This window comes from Desmodus rotundus, chromosome 2 (assembly GCF_022682495.2).
Source record: "Desmodus rotundus isolate HL8 chromosome 2, HLdesRot8A.1, whole genome shotgun sequence".
Taxonomy (NCBI): Eukaryota; Metazoa; Chordata; class Mammalia; order Chiroptera; family Phyllostomidae; genus Desmodus; species Desmodus rotundus.
In genome coordinates, this window is record NC_071388.1 from 187,022,386 (window position 1) to 187,035,176 (window position 12,791).

Here is a 12,791-nt window from a genome sequence, read left to right on the forward strand (position 1 = left end):
AGCTTATAAACCATTGAAACCAGGTTTAAAAACAACATGGCAAAGGTCGGGTAGCAAAAGACCTCACTCAGACCTTCCACAGAAACAAAAGCACCTACGCAGCACTTGGGGAATATTTTGTGAACGACTCCACATCAGTAGCTTCGCTGGTCTCATTTCCCAGTCACTTCGAGCTCAAGCTCTCTCTCATACCAGCAAGGAGATGTTCCTTTGAAACACCCACAAGCAATGAATTTAAAGCATTTTTCAGTACATCTCTGTGTTTGTTTATTGTTTGCCACTTGCAGAATCATGGAGACATTTGATGCCCCGAGATGTTTTCCCAGAAACCAAACTAAATATAAGCACGGCACTTCAACTCTCAGATTGCTTTGTTATTGAAGGCAGCGATGTTATTATGCCCCTAGGTCAACCGCGGGATTGAAGAGTCAAGGGTTCTGATTGGGAGGCCCATTTCATAAAAACACCAGAGTTCCAGTACGTCCTGCTTTAGCAACAAGACAGACACAAACTTCACTTGTGTAAGTGTCTAAAAATGCAGACTCCATGTTTTCCACTGCCCTTTACCTCCATGGCAAGGGAGAGTGATGTAAAAACAAACCAAAGAGCCATTCAAATTATCTTCTTCCTAGGCTTGGGATGAAGGAATGTGGAAATTTCCATTATAAAAACCAATGTTGCTAGAGTCAGCCTCCAACTACAACAGGGAGTAACCGACCAGTGTCCGTGCAGGTGCCACCCGAGCAGAGCCAGATGGCATGGGCTAAGTGGGTGACAGACCGCAACAACTAAGGTAACAACCTCGCCGAGGAGGGGCACTGAGACCCAGACATGCCAGACACCCCAAAAGAGCTAGGGAAGTAGCTTTAAATGTGAAGGTGTCATTGGCTGATGTAACTATTTACATCTTCCACTTGAGCCTGAGTAGTGCCGGCTATGCTTCCAAACCCAATACAGGACCAAACGTCATCCAATTTCCTCACAACTTCTCAACTTCACTTCAGTTAACCTGAGCGAAAGTCACTTGGCTTTACTGAGAATAATCATCCTCACATGCATGGCTGGAGTATAGTTTATAAAGTGCTTGATGCACTTCTTGATAAATACATGTAGTAATCTCGACAAAGAGAGGTGAATAAACTAGCAGGACTATTTTAAAGATGATGAAAGAGAGACCAAGATGACTCATCTATTGTCAGCTGAAGTTCCCATGGGAAAGAGGAAAAAAGTTCCTGGAACCCATGTCTAATTACTGAGTCCTGTGAGCCACCCAAGTTCAATTACCTTTTAAATCACTTTAAGTCGCTCAGAGGCCCTGGTGTTAGAAGGACCATAAACAAGGAGTAAGGCTGAATCCATCCATGAGCTACCCAGCTTTGAGTTTATTCAATGGGACAGAGGTGTAGCAATGGGAAGAACACAAATTTCTGACACCAGAAAAGGGTTCCTGTCCTAGCACTGCCTTCCAAGCTGAATGACTTCCAGCAAGTCAGGCTGACTCGGGGCTTCTGGGCCCTCCTTATCTGCCAAATGAAAGTCCTGCCAACGCCTGCCCCTCTACCTTAGAGAGTTGTAAAGCACAAATGTGGATAATGTATGTAAAAGTTCCTTGTAAAAAATCTAAAACAATTACTAGTCCTATTAGAAGCTAGCTGATTCCTAACACAACCATTTATACTCAACAAGCATTTACAAGAGGATGGACCAAGTACCCAAACGCTATGTTAGATGCTAGGGACACAAAACACAGCTCCCGTCCTCAAAGGGCAAGTTAGCTAACGGGAAAACGACACAAAACCAAGCGCAAAAAGTGATTTAACAGAAGTAAACAAAAGGTGTTATGGGAACATAAATAAGGAATCATTACTAATCAAGGGACAATAAAAGGTCTTAAGTGACACAACATAATTAAATGACACAATAATATGTATACATACAAAGACGACTTCAGTTGAAAGAAATCAAAGACAAAGGAAGTAAACACACAAACAAAACCAACCATACCTGCTCCAGAAATGATGCTTCTCTCATGAAGCTGTCAATGTATAGTAACAGCTTCCGAGGTCCCACCAAAGGGTGAGCTTGAAGTAAACTACCAGCTGCACAGGTGGAAGGCAAGCGTGCCAAGGGCATCTTCACAAGCTGTCCCAGTCTTTCTGACCCACAGAAACACCTGGTCAACAGGAGGCCTTTGCTGGGTAGCTGGGATGTTACAGGAAATGAATAATTGCCTCACTTCCTGTTGACTTCAATTCCTTAGGTCATTGCAGCTGATTAACAGAAGGGAAACTACTTACAACTTTAACCTTCAAAACAATAACCAGCTTATAGGTTAGCACCTATTTACAAAACTGGTTCCTATGGGAATTTAGGGTGAATGTACATGAGAGGTAATTAACTGATTTTTTTTTTCTTTTTCTGCTACACTTGAATCTGCTTTAAAAAAAAAAAAAAAAAAAGAAGTGAGCCTGGGTCTTTGTTAAATGGCACCTGGAGAGAAACAATTCATGATAAGATCAAAAGGTGACTCACCTCTTATTTGAAAGGACAGATCTACAGAGCGGTGATGGACTGCATCCATGAACCTCCCCTCCCTTTTGGACCTAATCTGTGATAAGGATGACTATAAAGCAGAATTGCTTTAACAATTCTGTCCGAAAACAAGCAAGGCTGGCAGAAGCAGACAAAAAACTTTGACCCTCAGAGATAAGGACAAGGGAAGGCAAAGGAGCGAGATGAATCATTGCTATTTCACCATGTACCACATAAAGGCCAGAAGACCTCTGCCCGTCATACAGGACAAAGGAGACGTTTACAACGCGTGAAGGAGAAGAACACTATATTTTTGTCTCCAAACCTGAGTCTCAATTGCTTTTATTGTGGACTATTATTAGTATGGAATGAATTTTTATGAAACAACCCTGCAGCATGTGAGCATTCTGGAGTTGAGTTCTGGAGCTCCGGCCCATCTTTCTTTCTTTGGATCCGACATTAGAATGACAGTTGGGCTCAAATAGCTGTTGGGCCCAGCGTCAGAGACTACTACGGTACTAAACTTTAAAAAGGCCCTGCAGGGGACTCCTCCGGTGTGGACAGGCATACACATTACTAACATATAGTAGAATATTTTAAACAATAAAGATAGTTCTTATAATTCCTAAGCCAGGGCCAAGAGTAAAGAGTCACAGCTAATATTTATTGAGTACTCACTAAAGGGCACTTGTTTTGTTAAGCCCTTTAGCCGCATTATATTGGTAAATCCTCGCAGCAATCCTATCAGAGAGCTGCTATCATTATTACCAGTCTAAGTAAGGAAATTAAGAGTAAAGTTAAACTTGTCCAAGGTAATACGGCCAGTAAGTGAGTAGAAACGACACTAAAATGCATATACAGTCAGCATGTGAAAATTCATAATAAATTAATTGCTTTCAGATAATACAACTAAAATTTTACACACGATGCTTTGAATTTTAGTATCAAACAACAGCAACTTTAATATTTATTTTTAAATCTTTCTGTTTGTTAATCCCACAACTCAGAAAATTAATTGCTTAGTATCATCTTTGTGCCCAGGGAAATAGTTTACACTTATATAATTTACACAAAAAAAATCACCTCTTCTTTGTCATTGTAAGTTCTCTAAGGGAATGGTGGATGAGAGGTCCCTGAACAAACAGAATAAAAGGCTGTTCTCTAACTAGATAGCTAAGTTCAGTTCTCTTAGTGACCTTGGACACAATACTTGGAATGCCTACAAGTGTATAACTGTGACTTCATTTAGGCCAAACAAGTGCTTTTGCAAATGTTTACATTGTCCTAATTGCCCAAACCTTTTACTAATGTTTCCCTAAGACATCATTTTTCATTTAACCAATAAATAGAAACACTTGTAAAAATGTTTGCTTTAAAAAACCCTGCAAATAAGTGTTTGTGTCGAAAGAATTAAAAGAAATAGTTTCAAATTAGATGTGACTATAGATAATTCAAACACATTTTAACAATTAAAGCATGTCCAAATAAATTGCCTCCTTCTAAAACCAATTTAACTTTTTGGGGAGGGGTGATGGGGGCACAAATATCAATGTAGTAACAACAACAAAAAAGTTGATCCATAACTTTCAGTCTCATTTCTTAAGTGTACTGAAAGACAATATGGCCAAGGTTTCACACGCCCACACTGCAGTGAAAATACAGACCTTATATCTAACCTTTCAGTGAAGGGCAATTACTTCTGGACCGGAAGATCTGGAATTAGAACACCTGAGTTTGAAACCTCCCTGTACTATGACCAGATGTAGAATTCTGGGCAAGTCAGTTGAACCTGAATTTCACATGTAGGTCAAATAAGGATACCTGCCCTACGTTCCTCAAAGGGTGCTCGGAGTGTGAATCAAATGACAGGCTGCAGTGCTTTGCGAGCCCCCCAGCAGCACACGGGAAGGCAGTAGGGGTTGTCCGGGGGGCACCAGGGAAAGGCTCACTGCGTTCTCTTCGTCTCCTCCGCCATAAACCAACAAACTGGGGAAGGCACCGGTGACAATGATTGGTTTAGGAAGCTCTGAGATAAGGTTTTAGTTTATTCAAGGCTTCTTCCCACACTCTTCAAGGCAGCGTGAGTTGCCAGGCATCACTTTTCTCATGGTCCTGAAGGGAAGGGATTCCATGTGCGAGATGCAGGATGACTCAGAGGAGTATTTCTTCTCAAAGAAGAAAAGATAAGTACGGAAAACCCTTGTCCCCCAAGATCTTCTACAGCTAGGACGCTTCTCCCTCCTCTCTTTTACTTCGCAGTTTCTTGAAAGTTGTTCTTTATACTTTCTGACTCCATCTCTCACCGCTCATTCATCTTCCCCAGAAGCAATCTGGTTCTGCCCAGCTGAAACTGCACAGGCAGAGGCCAATTTCCTTGATGCTAAACCGGAGACTTTCCACTCCCGCCCCCCCCCCCCCCCCCCCCACTGACCACTCGGCAGCGCCTCACCTACTGAACACCCGCTCTCTGCATCGACCTCCTGAATTCACTGGCACAGTCTCTTTGGTATTTCTCCTTTATCTCTGGGTGCTCCCTTCAGCCCCCTCTATGTGCTCCCCTTCCTCTGCCCGCATCATAAATGAAGGCAATGCTCCGTTTCACCCATAACCTTTTTAAGAAGTGCCTCTTCTGCCGGTGATCTTCTCTAGTCCTGTGGCTTCAGCTACAGTCCACGTGGCAGATGAGGAACAGACTGTTCTCCTGGGCTCTAAGCTCACATATGCAACTGCCTTTGGTTTTCCCCTCACTCCGAATATGCACAAAACCAGACTCCTCATCTTACCCTCAACCTGCCCCTCCCCCTGGCATTCTCCACGTAGAGAAGGACGTCATCCTCCCCTCCAGAAAGATGAACATCACCCTTGACCCTTCTGGCTCCCTCACCCACAATCACTCTAAATCAGCAAGTCACATTGATTCAGCTTCTACAAGATCTGCCAAATCTATCCATTTCTCTCCTTCATTTCTGCTTTTGTGACTATTCAGACACCACCGTTCAGTCCTCTGCCCACCAGTTCTGCCTTCCACAAATCCATTGGCCACACTGCAGCCAGAGCGGGCTTTCTAAAATTAAAACCCTGGTCTCCAGCCATACCACCCTGAATGCACCCGCTCTCGTCTAAAATTAACCTTGCTGTCTTCAGGGTAAACCATACACTCCTTCACATTGCCTGTAAGAGCTCATGGCCACTTACTTCCCTGGGCTTATCTCTTAACTCTCCCTCCCCACATCCCATCCTGCAACACACAGACACACAATTTGGCTAATTTTTAGTCTTCAGGTCTTTGCCAAGGTATCACTTCTTCCCTGACCTCCCACATCCATTTTGGGCATCCATCTTATGTGTTCGTGTAGCACCCTGATTTCCTCAATTATAATACTCCTCACTCTGTGTAAAATGGCCTGGTTACTTGTCCGTCTCCCCCACTAACTATACACTTCATGAAGGCAAGAGCGTGCCCATTTTGTTCAATTGTATTCCCAGCTCCAAGTACGAGAGCTCTGTGCAACGGCACAGAACAAGCGTTCAATTCCTACTTGTTCAATCAATGAATCAGTGAATCCCTAAGGGTGGAAGAGAAGTTGTTCTGGAAAAGTTAAAGTGATGATAAAAATGGATCAAGGACACATGGGAGGAGGTCATTTAGCTAATTTCTTGGACCGTAAAAACTGCTGGTTACATTTCTGATGTTTTCTAACCTATAATACATGTTCCCTGTTCTGTGACTGAAAATCTATATTTATAATCACATACACAGACCACAAGGTGAAGTGGATATTTAGCAAATTCCAAGTTAGATAAATGTCCAAAAGTAAACTAGATAAGGCAGAACAGGGCAGCTTTAGTTTGTACTGAATTATAAATCGGTCACACCAATCAAGATAACTGAACAAATAAATCTCTACCACACTCATAAATGTGGCATATAACCAGGGAATCCAGTTTGAAACACGTAACTCAAATGAACAGTTAATGAGTATTTGAAAAACAAACAAAATGTTAATGAAAATAGCAAACCTGCCATCTCAATGCAAGAGCCTCTACATTCTGACTTTGGTTTCTGCTCATAACTCATGTTGCCATCAAGATTAATTACACTCACGGACCAAATGAAGTTCTTAACTTGTTGTCAGTAGGAAGGTAAGTTATGCGGGCTTCTTATTGTCTGTCTGGAATATCTACAGTAGCCAATGAAATAGAACAAACGTGATGCATGGAATTTGCTGCCAGTGGTCATTTTTATCACATTCTCACTCAGTACTCGGTCCTCTGAATTATTTAGCTCCAAGCTTATGAACCAAATAAAAAAGTCCACTCTAAAAGAAAAAAGAAATTCCTTGCTAGATATCCCTCCAAATGGTTTCTTTTAAGGGGTTAACGTCCCCCATGCAGAAAATCGGCATTTGGCCTAGCAGCCAATGGAGCAACACACTTTCTGTACCTTCTATGGGTACGAGAGGTTAGGTAAAGTGAAAATAGGTAAGGGAGCCAGTGGGAAAAATGAAGGAGTAGCTGGGGCCTGGTGATCCTGGAACTGTCTAGAGATGCAGTATCGTAAAAAAAAAATCTGCCCAAGGTTTCTATTAAAATCAGGTCTTCTAAAGCTAGTAATTAAAGTAGCACCCATCACCCTGGCTGGTATAGCTCAGTGGATTGAGCATGAGCTGTAAATCAAAGGGTTGCCGGTTCAATTCCCAGTCAGGGCACATGCCTGGGTTGTGGGCCAGGTCCCCAGTGGGGCCAAGTGAGAGGCAACCACACATTGTTGTTTCTCTTCCTCTCTTTCTCCCTCCCTTCCCCTCTCTCTAAAAATAAATAAATAAAATTAAAAAAAAATAGCACCCATCTACCTACCTGCTTCTCAATACATAAATGATTTGACTTCAAGTACTAGGCTACACACATAATTAAACAGGAATAGAGTACATCAAGTATGTGATAAAACATTATCTTTGGATTTTTTAATGCAAATGTTACTGGCCCAGCTTGGTTTTCCTGGTCACAACATGCAGGATTTCTGTTTTGTTTTGGTTTTTTGCAAACGGTTATGTATCCATCATAGTTCTTTCTTTTCCACTTGTATAGGTAACTAAGTCAATATCGCAAAGCCCAAAACCCATCAATCTATGAAAAAACAAAGACTTTTAATAAAAATTCAACCATGCACCTTCTTTTCCTATTATTTCAGTATAATATTCAGTGATTTTTTCCTACCACAAAGATTTCACTGATTATCCTGTTGAGAGATAAGTTATCTGACTTTATTTTCAACAGTTCCAACAATATTTATGAGGTCTGCCCAGAAAAAGTACAGACAATGTTAATATAACAAAAGTGGTTTGTGTGACATCAATGTCACCTGGCAGCCAAGGAGAGTGGACTGGAATGCGCATGCATCAATGATGATGACTTCACTGTACTAGTCAGTGGAGGCAGTAGACGCCATTGAGTGAGCATGTGTACTGTGCGGCCATCGCATCCAAAATGACTGAGGGAGTAGAGCAACAAATCTGCATCAAATTTTGCATTAAGCTTGAACATTCCTCCATGGAAACTATTCAGATGATTCAGAAGGCCACTGCCTTCTATGGGCAAGTGGTGGTTGGCAGCTTCATCACAACAACATGCCCTTTCATGCATCATGTCTCATGCAGAGTATTTTGTCAAAACATCAAATCACCCAGGTGGCTCAGCCCCGCTACAGCCCAGATTTGGCACCCTGTGACTTCTGGCTTTTACCAAAACTAAAATCATCTTTGAAAGGGAAGAGATTTCAGACCGTCAATGAAATTCAGGAAAAGATGACGGGGCAGCTGTTGGCGATTCCAACAAAGGATTTCACAGAGTGTTTTGAACAGTGGAAAAGATGCTGGGAGAACTGTGTCAGGTCTTAAGGTTCCTATTTTGAAGGAGACTGAGGTGTCATTGTCTCATATATAATGTTTCTTATATTTTCTTTAGTAAATGAATCTGTTTTTCATATTAATTAGCTGGATACCTTCTGGACAGACCTCATATCATTTCCTATCTCATAGTTTTCCTAAAAAAATAACTTTCTGCCACATATTTAAGTTACTTAATGAATTTTTACTTTGTCCATTATTTGGACAGTGTTTTAGATTCATCCTAGTCCCCAAGCACAGAGACTCAACAGCTTTCAAAATAATGGTAATGGACTATTGTGATGATAAACAACTACTACATGTTCATTGTTCAACATTTTGAAAATACAGAAAAGTATAAAAGATAAAATAAACAATGCCTACTCACCCTTCAATGGGAAAAAGCACTGTCACACTTTGGCCCTTTTGGCCCCTTTCTATGTAGGCAGGTCTGTGATTTTTTAACACAGTTGAGCACATACTGTAAATACAGTTCCCAATCCTATTTGCCCACCCCCCATTTAACAATAATTGATAAATGCCTTTCCATGGTTAAAATTCTTCATACATATGCTTTTAAATGTCTTTATAACTCCATATCTTTTGACGATATCATAATTTATTTTAAACTGTTCCCCTGTTGTTGGGCATTTAGACTATTGCCGATAACTGACTTTTCTAACCAAAACCATTTAAGACATATGTGAACATTAATTTTTTTAATATTTCTCATAAGTTCCTTTAAATAGATTGCTAGAAGTCAAATTACTGGATCAAGAGATAAGAGCATTAGTGAGGTTTTTCATACATTAAGTCAACGAGCTTTTCAGAAAGCTTATAACATTTGCACATCCCTCATAGCATTTGAGAGTGTCTGCACACTTACTAAAGTGGAGTTATAATTTTAAAAAATCTCTGTAAATTTGAAAGCTGGAAAAATGTACCTTGCTATTGCTTCAATTCCATTTCTTTGATTAATGGTGAGAAAGTGCATTTTCATATGTCTATTAGTCCGTTCATTTTCTCTTCTCTGGATAGTCTGTTCCTGTCTTTTGCCCATTTTTCTGTCGCTACGTAACGCATTTCCACAAACTTAGTAGCTTACAACAACACCCATTTTGTATTTCATAATTCTGAAGGTCAGAGTCTAGGGGGGCTTGGCTGCATTCTCTTCTCAGGGTCTCTTTCACAAGGCTGAAATCGAGGTGCTGGCCAAGAGGCGCTCTTAACAATAGGCTGTGCAAGAGAATCCAGTTCTAAGCTCATTCAGTGTGTTGGCAGCCTCCAGTTACCTGTGGCCTGAGGTCTGAGGCTCCAGTTTCTGTGCTGGGCCACCCTCAGCAACTCCAGGCCTCCTGAATTTCTCAAGGTAGCCCCTGTTCCTTTCCAAGGGTCCTCTCCATCTTCGAAACAGCAACAGCATGTTCAGTCCTTCTCAGGCTTCAGATCTCTCTGATTTGCCCAGCCAGAGAAAATGCTCCTCATTTATCCGCTCCTGTGGCTACATTACGCCATCCCAGATAATTTCCCCATCCTAAGTTTAACTCTGCTCTACAACACATAAATCAGGGATATTTTATCATATTACAGGTTCCAGGAGTTAGGGCATGCTATCTCAGAATAGGGGCACTTTTAGAATTGTGCCTGCCATAGACGCTTTGGTATAATTTTTAAAATAATATGTTTGCGCTCTTTATGACATCTTAATTGCATGAATTTATCAAATGAATGAATCTTACTGATGACTGCCAGAGTTGCGTTTTTCACAATGGCAAAGGCAACTGTGGATGGGGCTGCTGTGTGCTAATAAAGATTCTGAATGTATAACTTTACTAATACCAGTACTCTTTAAAACATTTTAATTGTGGGAAAATTTTATAATACACATTATATAAAATTTGCCATCCTAACCATTTTAGCTTGTACAGTTCAGTACCTTTAAGTATATTCACACTGTTGTGCAATCAATCTCTAGAAGTCTTCATCCTGCAAAACTGAAACTCTGTACTCATTTAACAATTCCCCATGTCGCTCCGCCCCTCAGCTCCTGGCAACCACCATCTGACTTTCAACACTGGTATATTTTTACCTTATGTATGTATTGACAATCATGCATACAGCAATTACCGCATGCACTGTCTAAGCACTTTAAACACATTAACACATTCAATCCTCATAGCAATCCTATGCGATCAGTACTGTTGGTATCCTCATTCTATAGATTAAGAAATATGGTAAACTGTCCAACATTACACAATAGGAAGTGGCCAAGAAGGAATTCAGACCCGGGCTCGCTTTCTATCTCTTGCTATTAACTGTTACATTGTGAAAATATTCATTGTAAATACAAACTCATTGGGCATTAATAGTATTCCCTTACTGTACACAATTTAAAAATACTTATGCAATTTAACTCAATATTCTTCTACTAACTAAAAGGGGCCTCATGTCTACTGAACTGTTAGCCCAATTATGGTGAAGTTAATGAAACAAAATCTGCCTTGTATTTATTTTAGGTACTCCAATTATAACTTACATGTGGTATTTTTTAATAAATACCTTACGAATGAATACAAATCGCAATTCACTGTGACCACTGAAATTAAAATATTATAGAAAAAATCTTAAAGTATTTCCTTTTCCAAGGAGGAAAAATGAAAAGGAGGAGAAAAAACTTCCAAATAAGTTTACACACATAGCTCAATCTCAGTTTAATCTGGGAAATTCAAATATGCCCTGCTTTACAAGCTACAAATCTAGATCAGTCTTAATTTGTCATTCATTTGTATATCTCAGTAGCAACTTATTTCATTTGAGGAGTGGGTCTGAAATTTCCTTATCCTGAATTTTTAGCTTAGTAATTCTCTGATAGAAGGCCAAATCATGCTTGTCATCGGTGACATAGTGTCATTTACTGTACATTTAAAATGAGCAGAGTTGACAGAAGGAACAATAATTGTTTCTCTGGGAGCCCCAACTGATGTGAGTTCAAAGCTCTGCTGCGGTTTGGCTTCTTGGACCCAGGGGAGGAAGCGGGGAGGGGGTCGGGGGTACTAAAAACAACGCACAGAAAGAACACTGCTTTCTCCTTATACACCTAATTCATAAAAATCGGCAGACAAGGCATCCTGTAATTCCCCCTCACCCATTATCCATAGCATCGTAGTGCGGTCTCCAGAATGAAATAAAAACAGAGCGCGGAACAAACAGCAACATCGCCGCCACCCCAGGGCGCGTCTCAGATATTTACAGTCTTGTCATCCCCACACCCTTCCCCCAATGGTCAGCCAGGCGGCGCAGAAGCAGGCAGATGCTCACCTGGCCCCTGGCTGCTTCTTTCCCTTCACCTGCTGGGCCTGCAGTCTACTCCTGGCTGGGACCGGGCTTCAAGAACCCGCCCGACTCACGATGACAGCGGGTCTGGCAGCGGACCATCCCCGCCCCGCTCCCTGTTTACAGGCGCTTCTCACGGTCCCACTCTTAAATGCTTCCCCGCAGCAGGCCGGGAAGCGAGACCTGCACACACAAGGTTCCAGGCGGTGAAGACACGTCTTCCCTGCCCGAGGACCCAAGGGCCAGGCAGGCCTCCCAACTACACCCACCAGGCTTCCTACCTCTTTGTTTTCTTACATAGTTCTCACTACACACATTTTGAAAACAATGGCGTGTGCTGCCCAGTCTCCTCTTTGCTCCTCCCAACACCTATATGATGTTTGCAATTGGAAAATTTCACTTGGAACCTACCAGGGCCTGGACCCGTTTTTAGCAGCTCCCTTGTCTAAGAGAATTAGGTAGGTTTTCTGAAAACAGACCTGTTAGAATCTGGAGATTGCTTCTCCTTTTAGGTTTGAAGTTGAAATGAAAATCAATTTTCACTACCCAGTTCCTGTTGCAGCCAGGAAGTTGAAAGGGGGTGGTTTTGAGGGCAGGTCTTCAACCCCCATTCGGGTTCTCATCAAATCAGACACACTGGTAGGTGACCTGGGTGCTCCTTAGTGAAAGACTCCACCGTACCCCACCCACAGTGAGTTTGGCCAGCTTGCAAGAGGATATAGTGATCTTTCTGGAAGACCTCACTTGAAGCGCTTGCCTTTTTCAACTGTATGACACACTTGTCATTTTCTCAATTGATAATTACATATTTATTTATTTAGTTATTTATTTGTTTATTTTCTTGGCTTTTTCACCTCCACTCCAGCCTTCCCTATTGTATAAACTCCTTGAGGGCAGGAACTATTTCCGTTTCACTCACCACCACACAATAAACACAAAGCACAAAGCACAATCTACATTTGTTTGTTTGAATGAATGAATGAAGAAATGAATGCAAAAAAAATTGTCAAAGGAGTCTGGAGAAAGCAGTGTTATAGGAAC

At 41.4% G+C, this 12,791-nt stretch overlaps 1 protein-coding gene across 3 annotated transcripts in view; it reads right to left on the reverse strand.

The window, feature by feature from the left end:
* The window catches only part of PLEKHM3 (pleckstrin homology domain containing M3), a 171,053-nt gene extending 158,808 nt beyond the window's left edge, over positions 1-12,245 (reverse strand). Inside the window, exon 1 of one of the 3 annotated variants that reach the window (XM_045198279.3) lies at positions 12,162-12,245. The gene's annotated coding sequence lies outside the window, so the exon portion shown is untranslated. Of the gene's footprint in view, positions 1-2,004; positions 2,039-11,735; positions 11,939-12,161 lie in introns of those variants that run through there. The other 2 variants (XM_024564256.4, XM_053919019.2) reach the window with 2 other exon arrangements.
* Positions 12,246-12,791: the final 546 nt, after the last annotated feature.